Below are 13,288 nucleotides of genomic sequence, written 5' to 3' on the forward strand. Positions count from 1 at the left end.
GTTAGCTCGTACTCAGAGTTTAAGCCCACTGTAGCAGGCTCCTGCTGGTTTGATCACAAATTCTCCCCACACCTGCTCTTTATTTATGAGCAGACAGATGATTTAGTTCCCTTTAACTCTCTCATAGAGCCATTCCACCCAGGAAAAAGGCATAAAGATTATTGAACACTCAAAACCAGTGCTGAGTGAACCCTTATCTATCTGCCTACCTTTTCTTACTTGAACTCAAGTCAGTATTTTTTTTTCTTTTTTTTTGGTCAATGGAATTGCAAATGAATGTAACTTGTACTATGCTGATTTATCTTATATTTAAATCAGTTTACTGTTTTGCCCAGACTTACTTAAGCTGGGATTTCAAGTGTTAAAAAGTTGAAAATTAATTTTGAGTCACATTATCTAGTTTTTTTCAAGTTCTAAATATGAATTAAATGTTGTTTAGAAATGTGACCATCACTTAATTCATTAAGTCTATGCACTGCAGGTAGGGCAGCCCCAAAGTATTTTTTGTTATTTTTTATCCCCAGGAAATCTAGCATTCTGGCAGTACAATACCGTGAAAATGGAAAGCTGAGCCATGAATGTTACTGTAGTCATACAAAGAAGTATGCTGACGAGTATATAGAGGGCTAATCTTCTTCAAGCTGCTCTTAAAATGAAGAAAGACTATGGATCCTAGCAACAAAGGCAACTATGGAGGCACAGGTTTTTGTCATCCTTTGTCCTTCCCATTACCTTCATGTGGTAAAACTGCATTTTTCCCAGACCCTCTAGTATGTGCTGAGTGCTAAGTGCATTGCTCCATGGTGAAACAATTGCATAGGCTTCTTCACAGATGCCTGTTGAAGCAGAAGACAGCAAGGATATACCAATCTAGTTTGCAAATGAATTCTCTTGACACGTTTTCTTATGTTCTTATTAACTCAAAAATTACATATTCAAAGTTTCTAACACAATTACAGTTATATTCCTAAAACTGAAAAAAATAACTTTAAATTTGTCAAACTGTAGGGATTTGTCAGGACATTCTGAATTTTAAAAAGACAATTATGTCTCTGTTTTTTCCCTAGTTCCCATTACAAGAAGCTCTGAACCCTCCCTTCAAGGAGGTCAGTCAAGGTACCATGGAAATGCTACATGCCTTAATCAGTTTGGTAATTCCTATCCATTTTGTGAGCAAAATATTACACTTAGGAACAGAATATGAATGCACAAGCCTAAACAAGTTCAGAATTAGTTACAAAGTGGTCACACAAAAAAAGTGTGCTGAAGGTGTCCCCTCCACCCTTACCCCTCTGAGGGGTCTGTTTTGCAACTACACCAAATACTACCAGGCACTGCCAGCCAGATGACACTGTGGTACTGTAAGCACATTTCTTTTCGGGAGTCACTTGTCGTAATCACAGAGGCTGTCACATTGAAGGGAACTATGCGAACACTAAAAATGTTAGCACTAATTACTATGGCAACTCTGAAAATTCTGATGTTAAAATTAGATGTTTTGGTTTACATTTCCCCTTTTGTCTGGAGGAAAAAAGCCAACTTAATAACATCTAATGTATCTGACTTACAATGGAAATATTTAAGCATATGTACATTATTTTCATAGAAAAGCTTTGAAGCCAAATAGGAATCCCAAATGAAAATGGATTCATATCTGAAATCAATGAAAGGTTATAAATATGAAGTGAAAATATTCTACAAATATGTTTTGCAGGTAGAACTGAGCAATGCAGTTTGGAAAGTAGACAGCAATTATCTTCAACTCACACTTATTTCAAGAGTTATTAAAATGCTTTATTTCTAAAATACCAAAGAGCAGCTCTCTATGTGGAGAAGTAAAAGCTTGTAAAATGTCATCCACTGAAAAAAACAGAGGGATGTCAAAGGTGCATTTAAGAGGCACAGAACATGTGCTTTGATTTCCTAGAATTGAAAAATTGATTTTAAGAAAGATTTCTCTGGGGAAGTGAGGAATAAAAATTTAAAATCAAATGGAAGAACATACACTGAGATTTCCACTTTGCTATCAAGACTTCTGCCATGGCTTAAACTAAACCCCTGAGATAGTCTAATACCTAAACAGGGATGTAAAAATAATAGAATTAGAAAACCTTACAGATTTTCATTGCTAGCCTCTTTTGGAGAGCTTTCCCCACTGCTTTAAATGAATGTTGAAATGGAGACTGGTAAAGCATCAAGGCATGTGGGGTAGAGCAGAGGATACCAGCGCTGCGGCACTGTAAGTTCTAAGTTCACAGAGGTGGTAAGGTGACCACAGGAAAGGGCAGCCCTGCACTCAGGGTTTGCTTTTTTCTTGCACACATCACAATCTGAGCTGGTCCCTTGGAGGGACCCTCTCAGACAGCCCCATGGCTCCCCCCCACCCACTGGTAGGTGGGTGAGAGCTTGAGATCTCCTCTCCTTCCACAGCTAGGAGATGCTGAGTGTACACTGGGTCAGAATCAAACCTAAAATAAACAATGAAGAGCACTGACTTCGACAGAAATCAGCTCTGCCTCACCTGGTCTAAGTACCTGATTCAAATCTCAATACTATATGGTTAGCTTTCAGACATACTCTTCCCATATTTGAATGTCTCTTAGAAGGGCCAAAGCATACACATCTCTTGACAAAGAATTTTTAATTAAAAAAGGTGAACATGAGTGACAAAAAAAGAGGTCCCTCATTTTTATGTAGTTAGATACTATTCAATGAACAGTTAACTTCAGTGCTAAAATGGTGAGGGATTTTATGCCTTTGTTCTCTTAAAACTAACCAGCAATCAAATGGTACTACATTTTTATTGGCTTCAAAAAACACTACAAGAGCAAAAGCTAGAGGAAAGTTACTGGTTCGTGCCAACAAGGATAGACACCATAGTCCATCAATTTTCTTAATGAAAACCCATCAGAGTTTCTGGTTGCTACTAGCTGGTCCTAGAACTACAACACAATCATTATATGCTACGCTGCATTATTGATATGATTTCTTTACAAAGCATGGAAAATGTGTGGGAGATGAGGCAAAGATGGGACTCTTGGCAGAGCAGGGAGCTGTCCTCCCTCTTGCTTTGTCACAGTTGTCTGCTCATCTCAGATTGTGGTAATGCTTTCAATCTGCCTTTCTCCATTAGCCTGTCATTAGTTTCACACTTTGTTCTTTCATCAGTGGCTCTTAATTACTGTGATTTTGTTCTACAGTCTTTGATAAACTCATGCAGCGTCCTTTTTTCATGTTTTCATCCTATTGAATTGAAGGCAATGACTCCAGCAGCTGCAAATGGAGTTAATGCAGGACTGAAAATACTCCACCACATACAAATTCTAAGGTACTCACATCATGGCTCCTGATTTTGTGCAGTTATTTCGGGAGATAAAGCTTTGATGTGAGTTAAAGAAAGGCCAATATCTAGCACGTGTGGAAGGGAAGGAGAACAAGCCAGATTTCATTACATTTTAGCTGGACCTGGTAGTGGCTTCGATCCAGCTTGGATGGCTCTTTGCTGCCTGCTTCTTTCTGAGCAGGCATCAAATGCCTCTGCCTGCTTGCCAGTGCCAGTGGCTGGCAGGAGTAGGCTTCAGCTGTATAACACTTAAGGGATGGGTTAGGGGTGATAGATACACTTTTGCTCACTTCCAGCTGACGCAAGCAAAACACTGAACAGTTGCAAACAGAATATTATTCTGAGGGTAACTTGCATCTGACAGTTTCAGAACAAGTATGTTCAAAGGTATGGTGACCCTATCTAAAGACAACCTTTACAAGACAGATGTGTTCTCATTTTGAGGTTCTTTTTCACCGATCCATGAAGACATGTTCCCTCTTATTGGCACTGTTTCTTTCCCCTCCTTTTCAGGCAAGAGGCACCAAAGACAAAAGTTTGAAAATTTGTATATGACCAGGTTAATTGCACTCTTGAGTCTGATAGAGGAGCATTTAAAATGGAAGATCTACACAATGGTAGAAGTAAGCCTTTGTAAGCAGATACAGAGAACGGTTTTCCAGAACATATATTTTTTGCCATTGAATGTCTAGCTATGGACTTCTAAACCCAGAACCATTCAGTTGAACTTTGTGTTGCAAGGGGACTTAGCTGCAGAACTCATTGATCTTAATGCAAATTGCATGGCTAGAAACCATATGTTTCTTTGCAAATGTATGTATATCTGTCCAGTCATTTGCTGTTATTTGGTATTTCTACTTACTGAAGCATTTATACATGAAATGATTGAAAGTTACTACAACAGAGATTTCTGTAATGTTCAAGTTCATATGCCTATGATTAGTGTTTTCATACCTTACAAGAGATTGTATGCTACCATATTATAGAAAAAAAAGCATTATCTCTGCAAAGCTGGCCTTGCAAGACCCTAATTCAGTATATAATTTTATTAAAGGGTGAAGCACAACTCAGTGTAAGGCAAAAAACACATGAGGCTTTTTTGTTACTGGGGTGCACTGAGGTCCACAAGTGGACATGGTGGTGTATTGTGAACGGTACAAACACAGGCCAAGAAGTAGAACGGACCTCAGAGGCCTGCTAGCCATGTGTCAAATAAGAGAGGAAGGGAGAAAAATGAAGATGAATTAGTCTGTGATAGCAAGCAGAATCGACTCCAGACATCTGTATAAGATGCTTGTTGAAAAACCTAACAACAAAGGCTTGTCAGTGGTATCTTATGCTGGTGAAGAATGAGGCATTGTGTGTATGGTGGTGAGCTCAGCTCTGGAAGCACAGAAAGACATTTATTCCAGGGAATATAGAAGAAGATTGGCTAGCATGGTGCTGGGTTGCTAACTTATGTTTAAACAAAGTACATAATGAAAAAAATGTTATTGCATACTCTGCTTCAGATTTGCCTGTGTTTCTAATGGTTCTCATCCTAACTTTGTGTTCTAGCATGGTTTCCATCGAATTTATTAAGCTTATCAAGGGAAAAATAAGGACATTGCCAAATTTTTCCTCACACAGTAAATATAATTGCCCTTGTCAAAAATGTACACTTCATGTGAGTTACAATCTCTTTAATAAGAGAATGCATTATGCAAAATTATGCAAATGGTTACGCAAATTGCATTATGTAAAATGGAGCATGTACTGTCAATCAGTCAAAGGTTACTCAAGCCAGACAGGTACCCTCCGCAAACCATTACTGTTAATTGAAACTGATTACTATGCTGAAACTGGGAGGATTTCTAAATGGTCAGTGGTAATGGTGATGATGACACTTAATGGCATCTTATTTCTAGGAAAGGCATCTTGATCTCACATGTTTTAGCAGGTTGTCCAATTGCATTGCTTTGATTAAACTTTGAGCTGCAAACCAATTGTTCCCATGATCTAAAATACACTAGCTGACAAAGCAATTTATATCTGATTCCTTTGGCATTTGTTCAAGAACAACGCCTGTGCCTGGAGGTGTTTTCCACCAGTTTCTGCCAGCAAGGTCCTCTGAGCCATTTCAGCTCTGACAACATGGTCTTTCTTGAACAGTTCCCTAGCTTCAGTGATGTCTATATCCTCACTGTTTCCCGTGAACATGTTAACAACCTGTTTTCCAGGGTAAGCAGTATATTTCTTCCTGACTTCTCATTGTTAGCAATATAACCATGGCAGGCAGGGCGTCTGGGCATGGACTGCAAGGAGGTAGGCACTATGTGCACCCTGTTACTGTGCTTCCAGCTACTGGGAATTTCACCTCCAAGTTCATCTCCAGCATCTTTTCCACTCTCCTTTTTTTCTTACACCCACTCATGTGCAAGGCTGAAAGACGGACGGTCTTTCCTTTGTGTGACATTTGGACATATCTAATAATTATTTTCTTCTCTAGGTAAACGAAGAGGTGGCACAACATGTCCACAGCAGTTATTTCTTTCTGTCATCCTGTGCTTCCTCAGGATGTCCTGTATTTCCCTCCAAGCCTGGAAGCACTAGTTGCCTATTTGCAAATGTATTGCCATAGTTGCCTGTACAATATCAACAGTGCAAGTAGTGACTGTCAGTTAATCTAATGTGACCCAACCAGTTCTAGTATAAATTAGAGCAGGTATAGGGTTGCTGCAGATAGTTGAGACTAGCATAGCAATCCTCTGTCAATGTCATCTTAGGGTTTTGCTAAACAGGAAAAACTGAAGCTAGCCCCCAACAACCTCATACAGGACCACAGTGGGCTGTTGGCCACCATCATTCCTCTTCTCTCTACAGACATATGCACTATCAATACTGCTTTCTCCTTCTCAAAATCTTTAAGGTGTGTATTGTAATCCCAGTAATGAAGGCTACCTGAGTGGATAGTTCACAGTCCTTCTCTTCCAACATCTGCAGGAATCCTGCTGCCTCCAAACCTGTTCAGTTCAAGCAACCTGTCCCCCCTTTCCTGAAGCTGGGGGGGCCTTTTAGAAACTCAACAATCACTACCAGCTTACCAGGGCTGAAGCTTCATAAAGAGTGATACAGCACATAAGAAAATTGGCTTTAAACTTATTGCAGCTTTCAGTATAGTTTTGTCCAGTAATGTCAATCCTTTGCTTTTGTCATTATTTGCTTTCTTCTAGATTACATTTTTACACTGCTTTTCCAGAAGCTAATCTTACCCTTATCACAACAGCAAAGATGTTGCAAAGATTCTGAGAGAATTTAGGAGTTTAGAATTATGTCTGGTGTAGCTTTAATTGGCTAAATAATGTCATCCAAATGACACTCATCTTTTAGTCTATTCCCCTTCCTTGCACAATTCCATTTAATAATAAAAAAACCCAACCTACAGAAATTCTTTACAATCCTCCATCAAAGACTTCTGTAAAGATGGGTTCATCTATAAATGGCCCATGAAATAACAGAAATTCCTTCTGTCTTATTCTCAAAGTGAGGGCAGATGAAGAAGCAACTATCATTGACTCGTATGGCTGAATGAAAGTGGTGCAGATTTAAAAAATCCTTTCTAAAAATTAATTTATTAAAAAAATGATACATTGCATGATAAAAATATGGTTTATGGAGGATATGGCCTACTGCAATCTGTCGTATAAGTCTGATTTATGAACCCCATCTGGCTGCAAAAAGCACTTTCTGAACCACTTTACTTTGATACAGTCCTTTGATACAAAAGTCACTTCTGCATCAAAATATGATAAATATATTCTGCTCTGAAGGACTCCTTTTCAATTTCTCAGGAACTGAGGGAACTTTTAGAAAAACTGAGCAGTTCAGCTAGCTTGTGTCTCCCCAACCCCCACCAATCTCACCCATTCAAGGTGGGTGGGAAAGAACAGAAAATGCTGTTCACATGAAGTTTTGCTGGAGAAAAAGATGGCAGCAAAATATGAAATAACAATGAGTTAATGTTTAAAAAATTTAAATTAAAAAAAAAGAAAAGAGAGAAAATATTTTGCAAGAATAAGACAGGTAGAACATCTAAATATGTTTCGTTGGCAGTGTTGAAAGACTTGCATCCGAAGCAAAGTTTTATTTCATTAGAAAGTAGACACAGAACTAGATCCCTCGTGCTGTCCAAATGTGATCCTACTGAGTGGCTGCCTTGACAGTGTCTACTAGTGTCAAGCCATTCCCAGTCCATCCATCTTGCTTATTTTCTGAGCAAACTCAAGACTACTCTGATATTACTTGAGCTCCTATGTCAAGTAGCAGAAACTGTGCGCCACACTCTTTCATCCTGTATGTTGGGCAGGAATCATGCTAGCTTCATGCTCCTCTTTTAGCACTTACATGCCCTCAAAGACGGGAATTTGGGTTACAGCTTTATGTGGTCTGACATGCCAAAATTAGGTACGTGAACTAGACAGAAAGATGGTATGAATTTAAGTGTATTTATAGGGAAAAGCCTTCTAATTCCAGACACATGTAAACACACACAATCTTTATTACTGGTATTCCTTTGTAAAATCTGAAATTGATACAGTAATCTACAGTGCACAGCTCGCCATCACAAGATCAGTTGCTTTTTATTTACAGAAAACTTTAGAGCACTTCCATATTGAGTTGCTTCAGTTGCAGAGGTATTCCTTAATAGGCTTCACAAAACTGTCATTTCTTCCTTCTCCTAATTGTTGCATGCCACCAGCAATAATTTAATTGGTCACTTGCTGCTCTCCAGAGTTTTTACCTTTATTGGTCTGTGGGTGAATCTGTCTTGACAGCCTTATGATGAGACCAATTTGGCATATATTCATTGCCACTAATAATGACCACCCCATTGAGCAAGTCTAAGCAGCCTAGAGTAAACAAAAAAGATATTATATAGGGCAGTAATTGAAAGAGCCATTTGTTCCCTTTTGTAGTAGGAAATGTCACTGCCTAAAAAATCCCTCAAAAACAGACAGAACGCAGATTCTCTTATTTCTATAATCCTAACAGATAGAAACGCATACAGAACCTTTCCTACCAGTGTTGGTGACATTCACCTCAGTGCATTTTCTTTTGTAATCAGAACATTACTATTGCTCTTTGTGGTGCTTTAGACTAGGTTTGCAGGAAGCAAAATTAAGCCAGACTTTTGTCTATAACCATCTAACATTATTATAAAAGAACAGGAAAGGGGCAAATAAATTCACCATGTAATTGTAACTGGATAACAGTCCCAGGTTTTCAAATCCCAAATATGCAATGGTTTATACAATTCAGTATCATAGGACTAAACAGCTATCTCTGGTCATGATGGTAGTCAAGCTGGCCAATTTAGTGTCCAGTTCAGTCCTCAGCATGTAACTGTCTTCTTAACAACAGCAGCAGTAGCACTGCTGTTCCTAGGAAATTTCAACAAAAAACTTCCCTGAGATGCTCCGTATCTTTTCTGCCTGCTCATTCCTGGGTCTTTTGCCTGTGATATCTTTGTGTCATTGAGCATCCTACTTATTGCTGCAGGACAAGGTGTGTCTTGGACAGAAGCTTATAGTAGCTGTTTTCAGCTTATGTATTCACTCCACAGATGTTTTTCAATTAATGATCCAGCAGAAATTTTAGCAGCATGAATTACATCTGAAAAGACATCAGGTTACTAACTCAGAGCCATCAGGCGTTGACTCTGGCAAGTGGCATAAGGTAACAAAAAGGGCTGCTAAATGTGTACCATCAGTAAATGGAAGCAAAGCGAAATTGCAGGTCCATTGCTGAATTTGGAGAGGGCCATCATAATGGAAGACATGGAAAAGGTCAAGTTACTGAATGACTTTTTTGCCTGCACCTCATTATTAAGATTTGCCTTCAGGAATCTTCAGGACATTGTTAAGATTTGCCTCCAGGAATTTGTCTTCATAGACAAGCTGTTGATTTGTGGGCTGGATAAGCAGACAGTGAGGTGGGTTGAAAACTGTCTGAATGGCTGGCCCCAGAGGGTGGTTATCAGTAGCACAAAGTCTAGCTGGAGGCCACTGACTACTGATATAACTCAGGGGTCTACACTGTGTCCAGCCCTATTCAACATCTTCATTAAAGATCTTGATGATGGCGCAGAGTGTATGTGCAGCAAGTTTGCTGGTGACACAAAACTGGGAGGAGTGGCTGATACACCAAGGGTCATGGTGCCATCCAGAGGGACACTGACAGACTGGACAAGGGGGCTGAGAGGACTCCCGTGAAGTTCAGCATGGACAAGTGCAAATGCCTGCCACTGAAAAGGAACAACCCCCTGTACCAATGTATGTTAGGGCCACTCATTGGGAAATCAACTTTGCAGAAAAGGTCCTGGGGGTCCTGGTGGACACAAAATTGAACATAGGCCAGCACTGCCTTTGCATCAAAAAAAGGTTGATGGTATTCTGGTCTACATCAGGAGGAATGTTGTAGCAGGTCAAGGGAGGTGATCCTTTCCTTCTCTCTAGCACTGGTGAGGCCACACCTGCAGTACTCTGTCCAGTTTTGGACTCTGCAGTAAAAGTGAGAGATGGAGTTACTGGAGAGAACTGAACAAAGGGCCACAAAGATGGTGAAGGGAGTGGAGCAATTCTTCTGTGAGGAAAAGCTGAGAGAGCTAGGACTGCTTAGCCTGGAAAAGGCTTGGGGGAATCCTATTAATGTATTTAAATACCTGAAGGGAGGGTGCAAAGAAGACAGAGCCAGGCTCTTTACAGTTGTACCCAGTGACAGGACAAGAGGCAGCAGGCATAAACTGAAGCACAGGAGGTTCCATATAATCACTTTTTACTGTCAGGATGATTAAGCACTGGCACAGGTTTCCCAGGGAGGTGGTGGAGTCTCCACCCATGGAGATACTCAAAAGCTGCCTAGAAATGTTTCTGGGCAATCAACTTTCAGTGTCTCTGCTTGAGCTAAGCAGGAGGTTTGGACCATACGACCTCCACAGGTCCCTTCCAGCTTCAGGCAGTTCTGTGAATCTGTGAATCCCAGGCCTCTGACACCAGCAAGAAAGTCTGGAGTAATAAAAACTTACCCTAGGTGGAGGAAGACAAGGTTAAGGAATATTTGAACAAATTGGATATACACAAGTCCATGGAACCAGATAGGATACACTCATGAGTGCTTGGGGAGCTGTCTGATGTCACTGCAAGGCCACTCCTCGTCACCTTTGAAAGGTGGTGACACTCAAGGAAAGTTCTTTAGAAGCTTGAGAATCTTGAAAAAGCAAATGCCACCTTACCTAGCAAGATGGAGAATCCAGGGAACTACAGGCTGGTCATCTCCCCAATTCCAGGGCAGGGAGATTGAGCAAATAAAGCTGGAAACCATTTCCAAATATACGGACAAGCACGTGACTGGTAGTAGTCAGCATGGTTTTTTGAAGAAGAAATCACATCTGACCAACCTGATTGCCTTCTACAATGAAATGACTGTCTTGGTGACTAAGGGGAGGGCAGTGGACATTGTTTATTTGGACTTAAGCAAGGCTTTCAACTCCTCTGTAACACACCCACAGGAAAACTGAAGATCTACAGACCAGATAAGTGGACACTGAGGTGAACTGAAAACTATCTGAAGGGCCAGGCCCAAGTCCAGACCCAGGCCAGTAACTAGTGGTGTACCTCAGTAGTCCGTATTGGGGAAGGGGGGGCGGGGGGGAGCAAGGCTGGGGTCACATCTTCTTTAATGACCTGGACAATGGGACTGAGTGTACCCTCAGCAAGTTTGTAGGAGATACAAAAGTAAGAGGAATAGTTAATAGAGCAGGCGGGTGCAGAATAGAGCAGAAGAACCTTGGTAGGCTGGAGAAACAGACAAACAGGAACCTTACGAAGTTCAGCAAAGGTAAGTGCAAAATTCTGCTCATGGGCAGGGATAATCCCAGGCAACAGTACACACCGGGAACTATCCAGGACTGGAAAGTAACTTTGCAGAGGAAGACTTCAGGTCCCACTGGGCAACAAGCTGTTCATGAGCCAGCAATGTGCCTTTGCAACAAAAAAGGCCAACAGGCTTCTGTGCTGCATTAGGAAGACCATTACCTGTAGGAAGAGGGAGGGGATCCTTCCCCTCTACTCAGTACTGGCAAGAATACCTCTGGAGCTCTAGGTCTAGTCCTAGGCTCCCCAGTGCAGAGACACATGGACATACTGGAGTGAGTCCAGTGAAGATCCAGAAAGTTGATTAAGGAACTGGAGCATCTGTCAGATGGGAGTCTAGAGAAGAGAAGGCTCATGGAGATCTTATCCATATGTATAAATACCTATAGGTGGAATAAAGAAGACAAGAGCTAGAGTCTTCTCTGTAGTTCCCAGTGGGTCTGCTCTAAATAGGCACAGGTTGCCCTTTGAGATGGGGGCTCTCCATCTGTGGAGATATTTGAAACCCAACGGAACAGAGTCATGTGCAACCTGCACTAGGTGATTCTGCTTTGAGCAGGGGTTTGGACTAGATTATCTCCAGAGCTCCCTTCCCATCTCAGCCATTCTGTGATCGTGTGTGAGTCTGTGAAATACGTGCAGTACACAAGCATGAAAGATTTTAGTAAGGTGCTTATTCAGCTCCAGGGAACCCAATCCCACCCTGGAAGTGAGGGTGGCCTCCAGAGGCCTTGCTGACCCCACCATTCCGGGAGTGCTAACAGAACCAGCCTTGTAGCAGACAAGTATGGGTGCATTTTTCCTCCTTATTTCTCTCCTGAACACTTTTTCTGACATCTTAATTTACTTCACAAATACTGCTGTCAGACAATACTTCGCAGTTAAGTCTGTAATAAAGCAACATAGTTGTCACGAGTGTTAAATGGAAAAAGAGCATTATAGAAATGTGACCTCACAAAGTCTGATATATGTCTCGGGAGCTAAGCATTTCCCACTTCTTCAACATTTTCTCTCTCGGTTTTCAAGGGTTTGCTTCACTGTGTCGCTGAGCCCTTTAACATCTGCTGAATCAGTGAGTCTTGAATGCTTCAGCCCTAATTTTGGAGATGCATTTTAAACTCTGGAAAGGATTTGTGCTCCTGTTCCTGGCAAGAAACTCAAGATGTCAGGAAAAGGGGCTGAGGGAAGTGGTAATAAAATTCAGCATAGTTTAAAGACAAGTGACAAGCAAGTGGAAATGGCTTGCAATGGAGCTGGGAACTAATTCAACAGAGTGCTGTATTTCAGCAGTTTTATACAGCAGTGACATCATTAGAGTGTTTAACTTAATCACATTTGAATGAATAAACTATCAAGGTGCTGAAAAATAATTTTACCTGGAATATATAATCTTACACTAAATTCATAAGCTCACAACAAAATTTATGCCCAAAATTTAATTCCTTGCTATGGCGATATTAAAAAGGATATTTCCTTAGTCTTCCAATTTTGTCATCAGTACCTAAGTATAGCAGAAGCTAGAAACTGAAGGTTTAATAGGAAGGGAAAGGGACATGGGAGAAGACTGCAGAAGCTCCCTCCAAATGCCATTTTTTTGTAACTAAAGAACACTATAATAAAAAAAATTAAAATAAAAAAGATTTTGTTTTTCAGAAGATGTACCATAGCATGGGTATTGCCATTTCTCTACCAGTAAGCTTCAACTGTTAGTACTACAGACAGCTCACCCATCTTATTTACTCTGTTCAGAAAAAGAAAATCCCAGTAACACAGCATTGGAAAAGATATTTACCACACAGGGTGGGTGCAAACCAACCTGAAAACAAATGGAGGTATTTTAGGCTCTGATAAAAAGCAAACAAAAGTAGGAATATTTTATTATTAGTTTAGCTTTTGCTTCTTCAGCCACCCCCAGGTAAAATAGTGGGGTGCAGTGCTGCAGAAACGTTTCCCATAACGTTTCCCATGTTTCTCAAACAGCACTGCAAAGCATTCTGTACCCAGCGCTTAATGGTTACATCTATGCTAGTCCTTC

This window comes from Falco cherrug, chromosome Z (genome assembly GCF_023634085.1).
Source record: "Falco cherrug isolate bFalChe1 chromosome Z, bFalChe1.pri, whole genome shotgun sequence".
Classification (NCBI taxonomy): domain Eukaryota; kingdom Metazoa; phylum Chordata; class Aves; order Falconiformes; family Falconidae; genus Falco; species Falco cherrug.